This window comes from Olea europaea, chromosome 7 (assembly GCF_002742605.1).
Source record: "Olea europaea var. sylvestris chromosome 7, O_europaea_v1, whole genome shotgun sequence".
In the NCBI taxonomy this organism is placed as follows: Eukaryota; Viridiplantae; Streptophyta; class Magnoliopsida; order Lamiales; family Oleaceae; genus Olea; species Olea europaea.
The window spans coordinates 17,801,515-17,815,133 of record NC_036243.1 but is presented as its reverse complement, the minus strand read 5'-3'; positions in this window follow the sequence as shown (position 1 = coordinate 17,815,133).

Below are 13,619 nucleotides of genomic sequence, written 5' to 3'. Positions count from 1 at the left end.
TCTTTGCATACGATACTTTATCAAATGAAAAGGGTATCCGAATCGAACGCCACTTGAAGACTTGCTGCAATGTGAAGACAATCTTCGATAGTTCAAGGTGGATAAATCGGAGTCTTGTCAGCCATAGCCTACCTCCTTGTAGGTAGTGGATGCCCTTTAGTACAAACAGGACAATTGATTATCAGACAGAAAGCATATTTTGCTGACAGGCAAAAGCACAGGAAAGTACATCGGATTGCCGAAAGGCACCGAAGAATGCAACATGCCAGCATAAGCTTCTAGAGAGCAAAACCACAGTTTCGGACAGAAATTTCTCTTTTCGAATATTTTATGTAAATAGTTGTATAGATATATCTAGAAAACAAATCTAGGAACCATTGGAGAAACAATCTAAACGGTTGGATTAAATTGATCCTATCAGTCCATTATAGTTGGATTTGCCTATAAAAAGTCACAATATTATTCTTACATTGACAAGTTTCAAGTGATAACGGTATTTTATATATAATATAATATACTATACAAGCATCATTTTGTAATCTTTAAATGCTTTAGTGTATTTTTCGGTTATAGAAATAATAAATATGTTCACTAAGAATCAAATGTTGCTTGACGTATTTTACAAGGGGCCGAGATATCTAAAAATATATGATTGCTACTTTTTCGCTAAGTATCAAAATGTTGCCTAACTTATTTACAATGAGAGTGAAAAAATAATGAGATGTTACGGCCGTATGGTACTTGAAATCTACAGGTCTATGGCAGCTACTTTCTGTACAATTAGTCTGGAGACCGTACCTTACCCAAAAGAATACATTTTTTGTATTTTGTCAAAAAATCTCAAAAAGGAACAGCAACTTAGTGAAATAACAAGATATAGCTCAATCAAGAAAAAAATAATCGGTAAAAATGTATAGTCTTAGAGATATCGAACACAAATTCAATTCCAATGATACCCTCATCATCCTCTATCTTTGAGTATCTCTTACAACACCTTCAAATAAAATAAAGCACCCTTCGAATGCTCAAATTTCTTTCTAATATTAGCTCCTGGTTAGTTTGACTAAAAATTAGATTTTTAATAAATTTCGATAAAGTTGATGAGATGTATAGTTGAAAGTGGATTTCATAAAATGTGTAGTTCTAAACGAGTTTTAAAAAATTAGGATCAAACACGAGCTTAAATCCCTCTTCCGATTATAAGTTGTCGAAGTTTCTCCGTTATTACAAGAATTGTCAACTAATATGGAAATTGTAAATGCTTATCTTTGGACAGCATTAGTGACAAAAATTTGTATGTAGTACAAAAAAGTTCATAAAAATACAAAAGATGGTTGGTAATATTAAAGCATATGGAAATAGAATTGAGACAAAAATTGGACACGAGAAGAATATATAATCCACTCATCACAAGAGTGGAATCTACTCATTATTTCCCATTTACCTTGGTACATTACAAGGGGTGAAAAAAGATAATGAATGCAAAATCTGATTTGTGCATGTTAGATTATTCTACGCAGCCACAACTTTTTCTCATTCTTATGTTGTCACGTGAATGTTGCAATATTCTTCTTACCTAACCATCTTATGGTCTCGATGAAATTAATGATTATTTGGATCAGCAGTTCAAAGACAAAATAAAAATGATATTCACAATTTTGGTCAACTTACAAAATAGAGCATGTTTGGAAAATAATAATTTGATATCGAATAAGTTGGTCACAAATTGTATGGATTAAATTCCACACAATCATGATCTCGACTTATAAGCTAGATAAGTTAGAAATTCTTGACTTATCGTAGAAATTCTTGACTTATCGTGCGTCAATTGACACAATCTATTTGATAGCTATATGAAATTCAGTTGATGATAGCAACTTGTTGGGAATTAGGAACACTAACTCCACACCACCGAGAACAATCAAATCGTGAAAAGAAAATAAACGCACAAGATCATACAAGAGTTATAAAAGTTTGTCTCATTGTGAGACTACATCTTTATCATCTGCTTCAGTAATTCACCACATGCAAAAAAATTTAAAAGAGAAAATTTGCACCCTTTACTTTCTCTAATCACTCTCTCTTTACGATGATTACAAATTCTAATAACCACTTCTTATTTATAAGAAAATTAAGATAAAATCGAAATTTTAAATGTAAAATTTCTAAATTACCCTTAATGGAAGTTTAATCTAAGGGACTTCCTGCCCCTCACGATGACTTTACCTCGAAGACTGATTCGCTTATGGATTGTGCACAGTGATGATAATTAAGTTCGACTACTTAATACAACCAGTTGTTGGAAAATTATCTCACGATATACGATCAAAGTGCTCTTAAATATGTGTTAGTGTCCAACCAATTGATTTTGACATGAAAATAAAGAAAGGAAACATAAAGTAACTGATATAACTCCATCTAAATATGCTGAGGACAATAATTGTCGTCCTACAAAATCTATGTCAAAATATTTGATCAGACGTCGACTTAGATTCACAAAATATAGAAAGAAAAGTTCGTACATTTTGTGACAAGACCACGACTGTTCCTACAGTTCTTATTCCACCCCCACAAAGCTATTCCAGAAACAGCAGTCTCTATTCCCAGCATAAACTTGTGATTTTCCCTTCCCTTACAATTATTAGCTCTCTCTCTCTCTCTCTCTCTCTCTCTCTCTCACGCTCACACACACACACACACACTCACTTTAAAGTTATTTAATAATAGCACAATTACAAAGTTGGCATGTAGATTGAAATAGCTGGTTGTATTCTTATTAGGGAAATTAGAAAGTACCCCCTCCATTATTATTATGGAAAGCGTTTATACTATTCATTTTTTTTTTTTTTTTGATATTTTTACCCTTAAATTACACATTTGATTGTTTAAAATGTCACTTTTATCCAATTTCTCAATAGAAAGCTGTAAAATGAGAATATGCCCTTCTATTTAAGCAAAACAAAAAGGAAAGGAAAGGAGAGGAAAATAAAGAACTAATTATAACCATAGTCCCAAATAAATTATTAAAAAAATTCTTTCTTTTTCATTTTCTTTTCCTTTTATTTAAATAGAAGGTATATTTGTCATTTTACAACTTTTTATCGAGAAATTGAATGAAAATTATGTTTTGCAAAATCAAAGGTATAATTAAGGATGAAAATGCTAAAAAATGAAAAGTATTGACGTTTTCCACAATAATAGTGAAAGGTAAGGACATTACATGCTAATTATCTTTCTTGTTAAACAACATTTTAGGTTGCGTTTGGAGAGAATTTTTCAAAAATTATTTTTAATTACACAGTATTTATAAAGTTTTCTTACTTTTTAGCCCTACATTTAAAAAAAAAATAAAAAAAATAATAAGTAAATAAAAATAAAATTTTTTCTCCTTGAAAAAAAATCTATCTCATAGAAACGCTTATCAAATTTGATTTCTAAAAGGCTTAAAGCAATGATATCTTATGTCTATTCTAATATCGTATTGAACTCTTTTACCTAAAAACTTTAATTACTAATAGATTATAAAATTAGTTACTTAAATTTTATGGGTTTGTCTGTCACAGCTTATTTGAAAATCACACATTTTCCAAATAATATCTCCCAAACAAACCCTATATTTACCTATACTTTTGGATCTTCATGACAAGGGAAGACACTCAAAAGTTCAAAAACAAATAAATTTAGGCAATGGAATTTACAGAGAAAAAACAAAACAAAGTGATTAATGTTTGAATAGGTTTCATTTTATTTTATCAATTTTGTCATTTACTTTTCAAGTGGTTTATGTTGTTCCACTAAATCGAAGTCAAGCCAAAAATCAATTAACTCAATGAAACTATGCTCAAGTGGAATAATGATAAATAATACTGAAGTAAGAAATTAATTACCCAAAATGAATTTATAAGAAAAAATAGATTGATCAAGGAAATTAGTACTTTTGTTTCAATATTTGTTATACTTATAAATTAGGCGGCATTCACGTGGCGGAGGGGGCTCATGATAAGTGCGTTTTGTGCACTTATTTAATGTACAAACATGACTAAATTACGAGCAAACTAATTAAATTGTGGCTTAAATTCGTTCAATTGTTGGATTGTAGTGTATAATGATGGACTTGATGGAATTCACGAGAAAAAGAAGCAAAAAGTACCAAAATGAATCAAAGTGAAAGTTCAGGGATCAAAGTGTAATTATTTGAAAGTTGATCCGATGGACACATCAAGCAATTGATTGAGCTAAGCACCAATTGGAGATCATAATGGAACATTGGAACAATTAGAAACACGAGAGGAGGTCAAGAAGTGGAGGAATGAAGTTTGAGGACCAACATGACATAACTTGAAAGTTTGTTCTACTATGAGGTCACATAGTAGAAACTCCTATGTGGTCGTGAATACTAAGGCAGGGAATTAAAACGTCGATTTTCATAAGCCTATGCGGTTGTATAGGTATATTTTGGAGGCCGATTCTGCAGTTTCCTATTCGCGATAAAATTCTTATGGAAACCTAATCTATATGCTTTATAAATATCCAAATCCATCAGAAACAAGAGAAGAATGATTAGGAGGCAAGAAACCATATATTGGAGAGGATTTTGAGCGCAAGTAACGAAAAATTGCACAAGGATTTCCAAGATTTATCAAGTATTCATAATCCGGTGATGTTCTTTCTTCAAGATCTGATGTATTCTTATAGTTTATCAATGTTAGGCTAGATTTTCATGTACTAAGAGATCTACCATGTGATTTGATCTTTAATTTTCTAGTTTTACAATTTGACATTAAAGACACGTTTTGATTGTTTTGAATGATTTATATGCAATTTTTGTTCTCGCAATTAAGAGCCCGTAATTGTGTGAGTTTAGGTGGCTTATCCTTACATTCGAGAGAATTGGAATAGGTTCGATATAATATAAATTATCGTAGGGTCCGATAGGGAATAGAAATATACCGCTATGCCCTACGCGAATTTTTAAGTGTTCACAAGACCGCATGCATTTTCATATATACACTTGTCATAGAAATATAAGCCGGTGGTATGTAAAAATGGGTTCGATACGTCTTGAGGGAGAGTATTGGATAGATTAGGAGCACTGATTTGTCAATAATTTAAGTGTGTTGTCACATTGTAAAATTAGGTTTAAGGTGATAATTGCATGGAAAATCGTGATCCTAGTATTTTTAATTTCCATTGAATACAACCAATTCGTGCTCTAACATATAATTTGCATTTTAATTCATCAAAATATTGTTTTGCATACTTGAGTTCATTCCAATCTTTTATTTTGCATAATTAGGGTTTTCATAAAATTAGAGTTTTATTTCTAAAATTAGGGTTTATTTAGGTAGATATTCATATTGAGTAAATTCATTTCGGTTAAGGCTACATTAGGTAAAATTGAACTACTCAATCTCTGTGAGACGATATTCGAACTCTAAAAATCCACTTTATTATTTGTTAATGAACCATATACTTGCAATGATTTTAACTGAAAGAAAATATTTCGTGAACAAGTTTTTGGATTTTCAAGACTTATCAAGTATTCATAATTCGGTGATGTTCTTTCTTCAAGATCTGATGTATTCTTATAGTTTATCAATGTTAGGCTAGATTTTCATGTACTAGGAGATCGATGTACCATGCGATTTGATATTTAATTTTCTAGTTTTGCAATTTGACATTAAAGACACGTTTTGATTGTTTTGAATGATTTATGTCCAATTTTTGTTCCTGCAATTAAGAGCCCATAATTGTGTGAGTTTAGGTGGCTTATTCTTGCATTTGAGAGAATTGGAATAGGTTCGATATAATATAAATCATCGTAGGGTCCGATAGGGAGATAGAAATATACCGCTATGCCCTACGCGAATTTTTAAGTGTTCACAAGACCGCATGCATTTTTATATATGCAATTGTTATAGAAATATAGGCCAGTGGTATGTAAAAATGGGTTTGATACATTTTGAGGGAGAGTATTGGATAGATTAGGAGCACCGATTCGTCAATAATTTAAGTGTGTTGTCACATTGTGAAATTATGGTTAAGGTGATAATTGCATGAAAAATCGTGATCCTAGTGTTTTTAATTTCCATTGAATACAACCAATTCGTGCTCTAACATATAATTTGCATTTTAATTCATCAAAATATCGTTTTGCATACTTGAGTTCATTCCAATCTTTTATTTTGCATAATTAGGGTTTTCATAAAATTAGGGTTTTATTTCTAAAATTAGGGTTTATTTAGGTAGATATTCATATTGAGTAAATTCGTTTCGGTTAAGGCTACACTAGGTAAAATTGAATTACTCAATCTGTGTGGGATGATATTCGGACTCAAAAAATTCACTTTATTACTTGTTAACGAATCGTACACTTGCGGTGATTTTAACTGAAAGAAAATATTTTGTGACCAACTGTTTGATGCCGTTGCCGGGGATTGAATATTCGTTTAATTTTATCTAAATTGGCACTAATACGGACATCCATATTTACATTTCCTGTTATTTTGTTGTGTTTTATTTCAATTAATTTCATTTGGGTTTGTTCTAGTTATTATTTTATTTTACCATCTAAGCACTCCTATTAACTCTTCTTGCAGATTTGTATGATAAGATCTACTGAAGGAGAACTGACACCAGCTGATCAAGAAATTGAACGAACTTTCCATTGAAGGCAACGAGAAAACAAAGAGGCACATCAACGAATGACTAATGTGCAGAATAATCTAATTTTTCTAGCCAATGAAGAAGGGGCAGCAGATGAAGGAAATATGCTCGTGGGAGACTTCATGACCCCTCAGATAATTCAAAGCCAGTCAAGCATCGTATATCCACCGTTTGGACTGCCGAACTTCCAACTGAAGACTAATGTGATACAATTATTTCAAAACGGTCATCAATTCTATGGATGGACTAAAGAGAATCCACACACGCATGTTTCTCGTTTTCTGGAGATGTGCTAACACTTGAGATATCAATGAATTTTAGACGATGTAATAAGATTAAGGTTGTTCCCACATACACTGCACGACAAGGAAATTGAATTTCTAGATTCGTAACCAATTGCAAGCATCACCAAATGGAATGATCCAGCCTAAAAATTCTGCACTAAGTTCTTCCCACCAGCTAAGATCGCGAAGCTCAAGCACGACATCTCTGTTTTTCGCCAAGGCGACTTGAAAAATTTCGATGAAGCCTGGAATCGGTTCAAGAATATGCTGCGAAAGTGTCCACATCATAGGATTAGCAAGGGACTTCAAGTCCAATACTTCTATGCGGGATTGCTTCCAGCCTTTAAAAGTATGGTTGACTCATCATCGAACGGATCACTGTCCACAAAAACAATTGATGAGGCACTAAAACTTTTCGAGACCATGTCCACCACTTCAACTATGAGGGCATCGGAACAAGCAGTTGAGAAGAAGACACCGGGGTTTACAAAGTGGACGTCTATTCCGCCTTGTCAGTAAAAATTGATTCACTATTTCACAAGGAAGAAAACATGACACAATCAGCTACCGCAGCACAGTCGAAAAAGGGCAGTTGTGAAGAATGTGGAGCTGAGCATGTAACAGCAGAATGCCCAATCTTGGTACAAGGAGTAGAGAAGGTAGATTTTACTCGATGGGGACAACGGCAACAAAATAACACATATGGGAAAACATTTAATCCGAGTTGGAAGAAGCATCCCAACTTCTCTTGGAGCAACCAGAATAAAAACAAGCCACATGGACAATTTCAACAACAAGAGAAGAAACCTCAGTTGGAAGAAATGATAAGAAAATTCATGGAGAAGGCTGAAGCTACACTTCAGAACCAAAATGTAGCTATCAAAAATTTGGAAACTCAGGTGGGACAATTAGCCATAGCATTGACTAGCAGAGCACCGGGAAACTTGCCAAGTAACGCAAAAATAAACTTGAAGGAGCATGCTAAGGCAATTACAACTCGAACTAGAAAGCAGCTACTAAAAATCCATGTAAAAAGGCCAGGTGTAATCAAGAAATAGAATCTCCAACTGTAGAAGAACCTATAGAGAATGATGAACAGGTGGGGGAATCCACCCCAGCTGAAAAATCAGACAAAACACAGAGTAGAGCAATCGTTAACCCTCACGAACCTCCAATACCTTTTCCACAGAGGCTGAAAAAGCAGAAGTTAGAGCAGCAATACAAGAAATTTCTTGAAGTTTTTAAGAAACCCCACATCAACATCCCACTCGCCGATGCATTATTCCAGATGCCTAGCTATGCAAAGTTTCTGAAAGACATACTATCAAATAAACGCAAGCTAGAGGATCATGAAACAGTAATGTTAACAGAGGAATGCAGCGCTAGAATTTAGAAAAAGCTCCCACCAAAATTGAAAGATCCAGGGAGTTTTACTGTTCCTTGCACTATTGGTGAAGTTCATTTTGATAAAGCTTTGTGTAATCTTGGTGCAAATATTAATTTAATGCTTCTATCTATTTTTAGGAAACTTGGCTTAGGAGAGGCTAATGCAACTACTGTAACACTCGAGCTGGCTGACAGATCGTTAACACATCCCAGGAAAATAATTGAAGATGTGCTTGTTTAGGTGGAAAAATTCATATTCCCTGCAGATTTCCTAATCTTGGACATAGAAGAAGACAAGGATATTCCATTGATACTGGGCCTTGATCGACGTTCAGCACGGGCAACTAATATTGAGATTGGGAGAAGAACCGATCTCGTTTAATGTCTTTAAGGCAATAAAACTACCTGCAGAGACAGACAGCTGTTTCCAAATCGACGTGATTGCTACGGTGATCCAAGACTCCTTTTTGCTACACAACCTATCAGATACAAATGAAGCCTGCATTGCACATTCGCAGTCAACGCAATCTGATTCAATGGAGATGGAGACTTGTGCAAGGTTTCTGGATACCAACCCACCTTAAACGCGAAAATGACATTTTGAGGAGCTTGGAACAGGACCTACGAAATCACTACCATCCATTCAGCAGCCACCGAAATTAGAACTCAAGCAGTTACCACCACACCTCAGATATGCTTACTTGGGGAAATCCTGTACACTCCTTGTGATCATTTCAAACACAGTCAGGGAAGTAGAAGAAGAGAAACTGCTTAGGGTGCTCAGGGAGAATAAAATAGCAATTGGATGGATCATAGCAGAAATCAAAGGGATCAGCCCTTCACTGTGGATGCATAAGATTCTCATGGAAGAGAATTTCCGACCAACCATAGAAAATCAGTGAAGGTTGAACCCAAATATGAAAGAAGTGGTCAGAGCAGAGGTACTCAAATTTCTTGACGCTGGAATCATATATCCGATATCAGATAGTGCATAGACTAGCCCAGTTCAGATGGTGCCAAAGAAATGAGGAATAACGATAGTGCCCAATGAGAAGAATGAGTTGATACCAACCAGAACAATCACAGGATGGAGGGTTTGCATTGAATATGGCAAACTCAATACAGCAACAAGGAAAGATCATTTTTCCCTTCCGTTTATAGACCAAATGCTAGAGAGATTGTCAGGCCACTCACATTGCTGCTTCCTCGACGGGTAATCGGGTTACAATCAGATACCAATGACATCAGACGATCAAGAGAAAACTACATTCACGTGCCCTTACGGTACTTTTGCATACCGCAGGATGCCTTTCGGCCTTTGCAACGCCCCTGCCATTTTTCAACGTTGTATGATGGCAATTTTCTCAGACATGGTAGAGAAATTTATTGAGATATTTATGGATGACTTCTCGGTCTTCGGGTCTTCGTTTAACGAGTGTTTGGAACACTTGAATCTGGTATTACAAAGATGCAGGGAAACCAATTTAGTATTAAACTGGAAAAAATGCCACTTCATGGTGGAAGAGGGGATCGTACTTGGGCATCGGGTCTCAACAAAAGGGATTGAGGTGGACAAAGCAAAGATTCAAGTTATTGAAAAGTTATCACCACCAACATCAGTTAAAGGGGTTTGCAGCTTCTTGGGACATGTTGGATTCTACAGGAGATTTATAAAAGATTTTTCAAAAATCACCAAACGTCTCTGCAACCTGTTAATGAAAGACATGCCCTTCGAATTTAATGAGGAATGCCTGAAAGCTTTCAACACTTTGAAGGAGAAACTCACGTCAGCGCCAATAATTGTAGCACCTGATTGGGAGTTACCTTTCGAGTTAATGTGTGATGCTAGTGATCATGCCGTAGGTGCAGTACTGGGGCAGCGAAAGAACAAGATTTTTCATGTAATATATTACGCAAGCCGAACATTGAATGATGCCCAGATCAACTACGCGACCACTGAGAAGGAGCTCTTGGTGGTGGTCTATGCCTTTGACAAATTCAGATCATATCTCATGGGATCTAAAGTCATAGTTTGCACAGATCATGCTGCATTAAAGTATCTAATGACAAAGAAGGATGCCAAGCTGAGGTTAATCCGTTGGGTATTCCTATTGCAAGAATTCGACATTGAAATTAGGGATAAAAAAGGCAGTGAAAACGTGGTAGTAGTCTACCTATCCAGATTAGAGCAAGAAGAGCAAGAAGAGCCAGAAACGTCAGTGAAAATCAATGCAATTTTTCTAGATGAGCAGATGTTCAGTGCAGAAGAAGCCCTATGGTATGCAGACATCGTCAATTATTTGGCTAGGTTAATCCCACCGCCAGATTACTGGAGTCACCAGAAGACGAAGTTCTTTGCCAAGCTGAAATATTATTTTTGGGAAGATCTTATTCTTTATAGGCGAGGGGCTGATCAGATCGTGAAAAAGGTGTATACCTGAAGATGAAGTACCTAAAATTCTTGAGTATTGTCATTCATCTGCTTATGCGGGACATATGGGGGCTTCAAAGACTACAGCTAAGATTTTACAGTCAGGGTTCTATTGGCCTTCATTGTTCAGAGTCACATTTGAATATGTTAAGAGGTGTGATAGATGTCAACGCACTGGGAACATATCAAGAATGAATGAGATGCCATTGAATAGCATATTGGAAGTAGAGATATTTGACGTCTGGGGAATCGATTTTATGGGACCGTTTTTACCATCATTTTCAAATCAATATATCCTGGTAGCAGTTGATTATGTGTCAAAATGGGTGAAGGCAGTTGCATTGCCAACGAATGACGCGAAAATGGTAATTGGGTTCCTGAAGAAATACATCTTTACCAGATATAGCACACCGCGGGCAATAATCAGTGATGGGGGCAAACATTTTTGTAATCGCCAATTTGAGCAATTATTGAGTAAATATGGGGTTAAACACCGAGTTACAACCCCATATCATCCACAAACCTGCGGGCAAGTCGAAGTGTCCAATCGGAAACTGAAGAGAATATTAGATGTCACAGTAAATTAATCCCGAAAAGACTGGCCAAAAAAGTTGGATGATGCATTTTGGGCATATAGGACAGCATTCAAGACACCGATAGGCATGTCTCCATTCCGCCTAGTCTTTGAAAAAGCATGCCACCTTCCACTGGAAATAGAACACCGGGCATACTGGGCTATGAAACAATTGAACATGGATTTGAAAGCCGCCGGTGAAAAGCGTTTTGTGCAACTCAATGAGTTAGATGAATTAAAAATGGAAGCATATGAAAACTCAAAACTTATCAAAGAACGTACCAAAGTGTGGCATGATCTATACATTCAGAGACGAGATTTCGAGGTAGGGCAGAAAGTCCTATTATATAACTCGAGTCTCAAGCTTTTCCCTGGAAAATTAAGGTCAAGGTGGTCGGGCCCCTACATTGTCACTAAAATTCTGCCATATAGAGCTATACAGGTCAGCCAGGAAACAAAAGGAACATTCACAGTTAATGGGCAAAGGCTGAAACACTACTGGGGCGAGGATTTCTCAAAACAAAAGTCTACCGTCTAACTCGGAATGCCTAATTGAAGCAGAATTGGAGGAGTCGAGCTATAGACTATAAACTAGCGCTGGATAGGAGGCAACCCACTGTATCCTTTTCATTACTTTTAATTTTTGCATTAGCTTAAAAAATTTCTATTTTCACGTTTGGTTTTTTTTTAGGTTTAGATCATCGATCATCCATACATATCAATCGAGTCTAAGCACTGCCCACATGGGTCCCTATTCATGAGCACAAGTTAGGAATGACTGATTTAGTGTTTAGGTGATTGGATGTGAACATCACGCATTTCGAGGCAGAAAGTGTGTTTTTCAAAGTACTTCGGGGATCAAAGGGTGACTTCAATTTTAAAAAGTGATTTTGGAACTAAGTCAATGACCTACACGTGCCCCATATGGTCTACTGTGTTTTGATAAATTTTGGGGGACGATGAAAGGTCAGTTCGAAGTCACAAGTTGAAAACCAAGAATTTGGGAGAAAATTTGGTCAAGGTTGAATTTCGGGGAATCAATTGTGTTCTTAAAATTTTTTCACGTGCATTTAGTTAAATATGTATATAAAAAAGGGGGACGTTTAAACATCTATGAGGCCGCATAGATGTGGTCAGGGCTAAGGCCTCATAGATGTGGTCAGGGCCAAAGTTGGCCCTGACCCTTATCTTTATGCGACTGCATAGACATACTTTATGCGGTCTTTATGCGGTCGAATAGAGTAATGATGAAAAAAAAAATTCACTTTAAAACACATGACTCTCACACTCACATCAACACCCAGTTCCCTCCCCCTCATACTCACGCACAACTCTCGGCCCTCTCATCCCTTGCATCTCAACTTGCACACAACAAACACAAGACCCACAACTCATCACAATTCATAACCCACATTACAACCCATCTTTCCATTCATCTTGTGGTGGTATAATATATTTCTAAATCTCTACAAGTTTGCAAGGTAAATTCTCTACCCCTATTCCATCAATTCCGAAATTGGGAAAATTGTTTTTATTTGATTGGTATTCGATGGAGGTTGGGTAATTGTGGTGTTTATGATTAATTTGTGACATTGGATGCTAATTTAGAGAGCTTCATATACCAAAGTAGTGAAAACCTTAAAATGCTCATAATGTGTTTGATGAAATGCCTTAGTGACAATTGGTGTACAATTTGGTGTTTTGTTTGCATGAATGATGATTGACAAACATGGTGGCTAATACATTGTGACGAATTCCCACATCAATTGAAATAGAAAACATCTATATCCATTTTGCAACACATAGGCACATGGTTAAGTCACGGCACCTCATGTTACCCACTTTGGTACATAATTTAACACATCTAACGACACCCATTTGATTGGCAATTTGAATATGTGGTAGAACATATTGCACACTCTCATTTGCCCAGAGGTTGCTCGGGAAAATTTCAACCTTTCTCGATGATGTCCGGTGATGAAAGTCATAGGTTGATCATGGAACATAAATTCCAAAAATGCTTCTTCGAGCCGAGTCTTATTGGTCAATGCTCCTTTTGATATGATAACCCTATTTTGGGACTTATTTTATGCATTTAAAATGCCAACTTCATGTGCATACATTTTGAAGCAAGTTTGGGGGATTTGGATAATATATGCCTAGTTTTCCTTATTCCATGCCTTGGGTGTCAACATGAAACCTAATGAATGTTACTTCACAACTTTGCAGGATACCTCCAAAACAAACCTCGAAAGGGAAAGAAAAAATTGGCTCATCT